This window comes from Canis lupus, chromosome 4 (genome assembly GCF_003254725.2).
Source record: "Canis lupus dingo isolate Sandy chromosome 4, ASM325472v2, whole genome shotgun sequence".
Classification (NCBI taxonomy): Eukaryota; Metazoa; Chordata; class Mammalia; order Carnivora; family Canidae; genus Canis; species Canis lupus.
In genome coordinates, this window is record NC_064246.1 from 12,088,997 (window position 1) to 12,094,996 (window position 6,000).

Consider the following 6,000-nt stretch of genomic DNA (forward strand, 5'->3'; position numbering starts at 1 on the left):
AACTCCATTGTTTACTCTTTTCCTTCCTAAACCCTACCTTGCTCCTATGAGCAAACAAAATACTTTTCCCCAAAATGACATGTATATGAATAAATGAGGCCAGCAATCAACTCCCTGTACTTACCTAAGAGCCTGATAGAGGAACATTATCAGTATGGAACTGACCTGACCTCCAACTTCTTCTTTGGAAGATCACACAGTCTTTTAGAGAACAGCTGATTGTCCAGGGAATTTTGAATGGTAGAATAGTGGCCTTAGCAATCATCATAGAGTTTGACAAGACTTAGAACAATTTTGATTTTATTTGAATATGTTTCATCCTGAAACTGAATACTTGGTTAGGGCCACATCAATCTGATGAGCAGGAATTTTGAATGTTGAGAAAATGGGGTAGCACGTAGCAACTTGGCCTGAGTACATCAGCAAATGTTAGTATTTCTTGGTGACTCCCCACTTCTCCCTTAGAAGGGTAGGAAAAAATCTTTTCATTCAAGAGTATTGTGGGTTTCGGAGAAGATGCCAGAATGCAAGACTTTGTCCCAATTGGAAAGGAGGAAGCTATGAGGCATTATGACAGGCTTTGCCCTTTATCCCCAAGCACAGAGTCCTTTCTCTAAACCTCAGTTTTAATGTAGTCAATGGTGGGAAACAAAAGTGAAACTCATTCTCTTCTTTCTTTTTTTATAAGATCCTAAAGATAAAGGAGAACAGATGAAGGAGAGTTTTTTTAATGAGAGTTGTGCTTAAAATGGTCTAATAATATTGATCTATATTTCAAAAGAAAACCTAGCCTCAGGCTTTTTTGGGCATTTTATTGTAGGAGTTTGGGATCTCTGAGAAAAGTCACTGGATGGGGCCTGAAGTGGGGGTGGATGGAGGATTTTGGTGGAAGTGAAGCTGGGGAAGCTGCTAAGGAAAGAATGTTGTGTTGGAGCTCCCACTAAAAGTGGTAACAGTGGAAGGAGAAAGAGGAGCACTCAATCTCCGTCCCACACACACCCCATTGTTGCCGCGTTTTTCATCAGCTGCCATGGAAAGGACTGTCACTGAGTCACCAACCAAACTTCCCTCTACTGATACTGGGGTGAAGAAGTAAGCAGATGGTGGAGGGGTATCAAGCTCCAATGTGAAAGAGAAGTGGTGATCCCTAGTAAAAGCTGTAGCTTTGGTCAAATATGAGCTAGTCAGGGACTGCATAATCAGATGCCAGGCCCACCAAGGGATGTTGCTTCTTGGATCCTTAAACCTTTAGCCATAAGGACCAATCTATTTGAATATTATGTTTGCCACTATTCATTCTAGGTTTATGTGATACTGCCAAGAAATAAGTTGGAAGCATTCAAGAGATATTTAAGGCTAAGGAGGCTTCGGCCCTCACAGAAATATTTATAATTTAAGAAACAAAGACTTAGTTGGCCAGCTGCCTCACCTCTTCAAAGAAGCCTAAACTCCTGCACTGGTGATCTTCAAATGCTGTAATGCATTAAAATCATCTGAACAATTGTTTTTGGCTATTCCAGGCTTGTTCATACATGCTCATTAAAATGTGTTTGGGACCCCTGGGTGGCTCAATGGTTGAATGTCTGCCTTCAGCTCCGGACATGATCCTGGGGTCCTGGGATCGAGTCCTGTATCACACTCCCCAAAGAGAGCCTGCTTCTCCCTCTGCCTATGTCTCTCCTCTCTCTGTGTGTCTCTCATGAATAAACAAACAAAATCTTTAAAAATAAATAAATAAAATTTAAAAAATAAAATGTTTTGAAGATACTTGCTTTAAAATACTTTCAGATAAAAAAATAAAATAAAATAAAATACTTTCAGATATATCCAACATCTGTGTCATCTCCATTGTTGGTGTCTGTTGATTTTCTTCTCTCCTTCAAGTTGAGATATTCCTGGCTCTTAGTGTGATGATCTTGTTACCTTATTCTGGACATTTTGGATATTAGGTTTTAAGACTCTAGACCTTATTTAATTTTTTGTTGCTGTTTCAGCAAGCCTATGCTGAAACTGGGCCAGTGGTGGAAGAAACACACCCTCTTGCTCTTTACCATTGAAACTAGATTGGAAGTTCAGACTCCCTCTCTCAGCCTCTACTAATATCACCATGGCTGAGAGGGTGGAGATACTCATTACTACCAGATAGAAATGGAAGTTCAAGCTTCTTCAGTGGCCTCCACTAAACAGTGAGGTAGAAGGTAGAGGGAGGGATGATTTATCACCACAGTGTGGAGATAGATATCCAGGCTCTCTACTTGGCTTACTCAAACACCGCTTCAGCATGGAGAGGAGAGAGCATCTCATTACCTCCAGTCCAGGGTGGAGGTCAAGGTCCTCCAACTAAACCTCTCAACCTTTTCCATAAGGTGAGGGTGTGACATGGTTTCTTCCCTGAGGTGTAGAATAGAGCATTTATTGTGAATAAGTTTATCTTGCTAGACTATACTTTTCCTGGTCTTTTGACAAGATAGAGCAGGCTTTTATTGGGACTTTGTTCATGCTCATTGAAATTTCTGGGTTGTAGGCTTCTCCAGCAACCAGTCTGGGACATACAGAAAGCAAAAAGAAAACCAAGAAAATTCAGTGCCATGTCATTTCCAGTATCCTGGGCTCCCTATGTTCAGCATCTTCTTCTTTTTGCCATTCAGAGACTTCCTATGTTTGCTTTACATGTAATGTCCAGAATTTTTAGCTCTACTTAGTGAAAGCCAGAGAGAGAGAGAGATGCACATACTCCATTTGTCCAGAATTGGAAGTCCTACAGTTTGTTTTCTAAAATGAAAATTCCTCCCCAGGACCTATCTAGGAAATTCTGTTCCATTACATCAGCATGAAGCTTCAGCTTTGACTGAAGAAGTCAAATCCAGAAAGAGGCAATAGGACACTGTTTAAGCCCCATAAATACAACAAAAATGAATGATCACTGTAACAAAAATCTGTGAAGCACATTCTATTTTAAAATGATTATCACATCCCATGACATTTCATCCTTATGCCATTTACAGAACAGCACAAAGTAATGATTAATTTGCCCAAAGGCATATGAATGAATAATCAACAAAATAGGAGGAAATGAAAACCAGATTTTCCAATTTCTGGCTCATTTTATTTTATTTTTTTTTTCTGGCTCATTTTAAATCTATTTTACTTCTAGAATCCTTCTGTATATACAGTTAGCTCCAGCACTCCAAATTTTCCTTTAGGTGAGTGGTTCTCAGACTGGCTACACATTGAACCTCTCTGAAGAGCTTTTTAAAAATGCTTATTCCTAAATCTTCCCTCCTCTAGCAGTTTCCATCTCTGTTCAGGTTACAGCCTGGGCATAAGGAATTTATATAAGCTCCCTAGGTGATCCTAATATGCAGTCAAGGATGAGAATCACTGTTTTTATGTCTTCTACCTCAATCAATTGTAATCCTTCTTCTTTAAAAATCCAGTGGATTCTGCTAATAGCAACAAGAAGCAGCTGGAGGTAAAATATTGCTTTCCAGGCCCTCTTTTGGCTAATCCTTTGTCAATATAGTGTGATGCTAAGCTGTCACTGCAAGTCATGTCTCTAAAGCTTTCAGAAAGATGAAAAGGTTCAGAAGGTAGTAATATTAAAAGAAGATTCCAAGACAAAGGAGTTATAACGAGTTGCCCACCAAGTCTGCTACAAAGTGAGCTTGCAGCTGGCAATCAAGGAAGGGGCAGCAGCCAGGACTAGATGGCCCTGACATCTTCAAATATTGTTACTAAATGGATATTTCCATTGAGACTCCCAAATTAACATTTTCAAGTTACAAAAACAAGAAGACAGCGGCGATCAGGAGCACAATACTGCCCCCAAGTGGAATGAAACCTAAATGGCACTTGAGCTGTCCTTCAGATGTGAGAGCCCCAGGTTGTGACAGAAGAGAAATATCACAGTGAGGACAAAACTGCTCAGCTCAAAAGGGGCTTAGAAGCAACAAATGTGTCATATTCTTTATCAATTCCTTATCAAAAGCCACATATTATGAAAAAAGGGCAAGGCTGACTTTTTATGTAAAAGGTAGAGGTGATTCCTGAAGGAATATTTATTTCAGGTAAATGACCTCCAAGGTCATCATGCACATAAATTTCGAAATAAAGTCTTACCAAAAAATTTAAAAGAGAGTATTGTAATTTGGTTTCTCAATATTTTGAAACTCATTTCTGGATGCAATATTTGAGTAGATGCTGAAGAGAGGAAATATAAATGTTGTAAAGGGGAGATGAGATCAAGGGCCTCCAAGGCAAATCTTGGAGTCAGCAAGCCTGCCTCGGTGTGCTTCCCCATCCCTTTCATTTGTCCATCACATGTGTTCACTCACCTGAAGGGATGGAAATGGTAGGAGGCTTGGGAAGTGACTGTAGGAGCTTTTCAAATCACCCTGAAAGCCTGTCTCTTTGCCTCCTACTTAACCCAGTCTAATGGTTGGTGCTCATTTCTTGCAAAATACTCTTTGACCAATAAACTCTCCCTAAAATTCTTTTGGTCAATAGCCTCCCTGTCTGATTTGTTGTTTTAGGACTCCCTGAATGCCCAACATGGAGGTTTAAGAGGAAGCATCTCAGCTATAACAGACTCAACAAATGCAGATGATGCCTGCCAGCATCGTTTGCAGAGGCAGGAAGAGAATGTTGGGAAGAAGAGGTGTGATCAAGAACTTCAGTGAGAAGAGGTTGTTGCTGTGAGCTCTCTTCCTCACCCAGGAGTCAGATATTCTCGACAGTCTGGATTTTAAAAAGCCACATATTATGAAGAAAGGGCAAGGCTACCTTCAAGAGACATGAAACTAAAACAGAAATTGGACGTGGAAATATTGTCTGTTCTCACAGTCTGCCAAGGATTTGCTGCAGACCAAGTAAGTCTGAGTCTCTGGGGAACTACAGCAGATCTGCCAAGTGTTCTCGATGATATGAATCACCTGGGTCTTTGTTAGATGTAGAAATTTCCAGCCCCTACTAGGGCGTACCCTAGACCCACTGTATCAGAATCTCCAGGGCCTGGGAGTCCTTATGTTTCACATCATCCCACTGGTCTGGAGTGGGAGATGGACTTTTACTGGATAATATCTAGTGCCATGAGATAATGTCAAAAGGAGAAGGAGGAGCCATGTGGCACCTGACTTAGTCTGAGGAGTCCAGAAAGGGTCCCCAGAAAAATATCCTTTAAACAGCCACTATCTAGGTATGGTGGGGGCAGGGGAGGGTAGGACACATATATTTCAGGTATACAGCGGGGGGGAAATGTGCAAAAGCTCTGGGTATCTTATAGTCTAATAGTAAAAGAATATGTTACTCAAATATTGGAAACCAAAGTATTATATTTTAAATGTCATGGGCCAAGAGGTCATGCAAAATGCTATGACAATTCAGAGTTAGAATAGAGACTGGGAAAGGGTGAGGGTGTGGGAATTGAAAGACTGAATGAATTTCCATCCAACTTAGGCTCTCTTAGTAGAAGGGAAAGCAAAGCAGAGACAGTGAGATAGGTGACTCCAGTACTGTCCATGAGATGAAGTCACAAAGAGTGTGGAGGAAAGAAGGCAGAGTGTGAAGAGGTATAGTGGGCTTTGAATCTCAGGTAAGAGATTTTTCTCTCCTGAGTGTCGCATCACCTTGATATTCCACTTCTGGCATAGGCCCTGGAATAGTTTTTCCTATTACCAACATTATTAACTTAAAATTTTCTCAGATCTTTCAGTCTTTGGTGCTTCCAGTATATTTTATCACTTGAAAAGATTCAGCTTTGACAGATCTCTTGCCAACTGTCCTCAGTTTCCCAGGAAGTGAGAAACTACAGATGAACAATATAGAGGTGTATGTGACCCCAGAGAAGCAGTAATATAAATGGTATTTGATGGTTATTTTCCATTGTTCTTTGTATTTAACTCAGTTTAAGTTGACTATGATTTTATTTTCAAATTAGTGTTCTCAAGAAAAATGTATTAGATTGAGGCTTTTCATTTGGAAAATCATAATATCCTCATTACC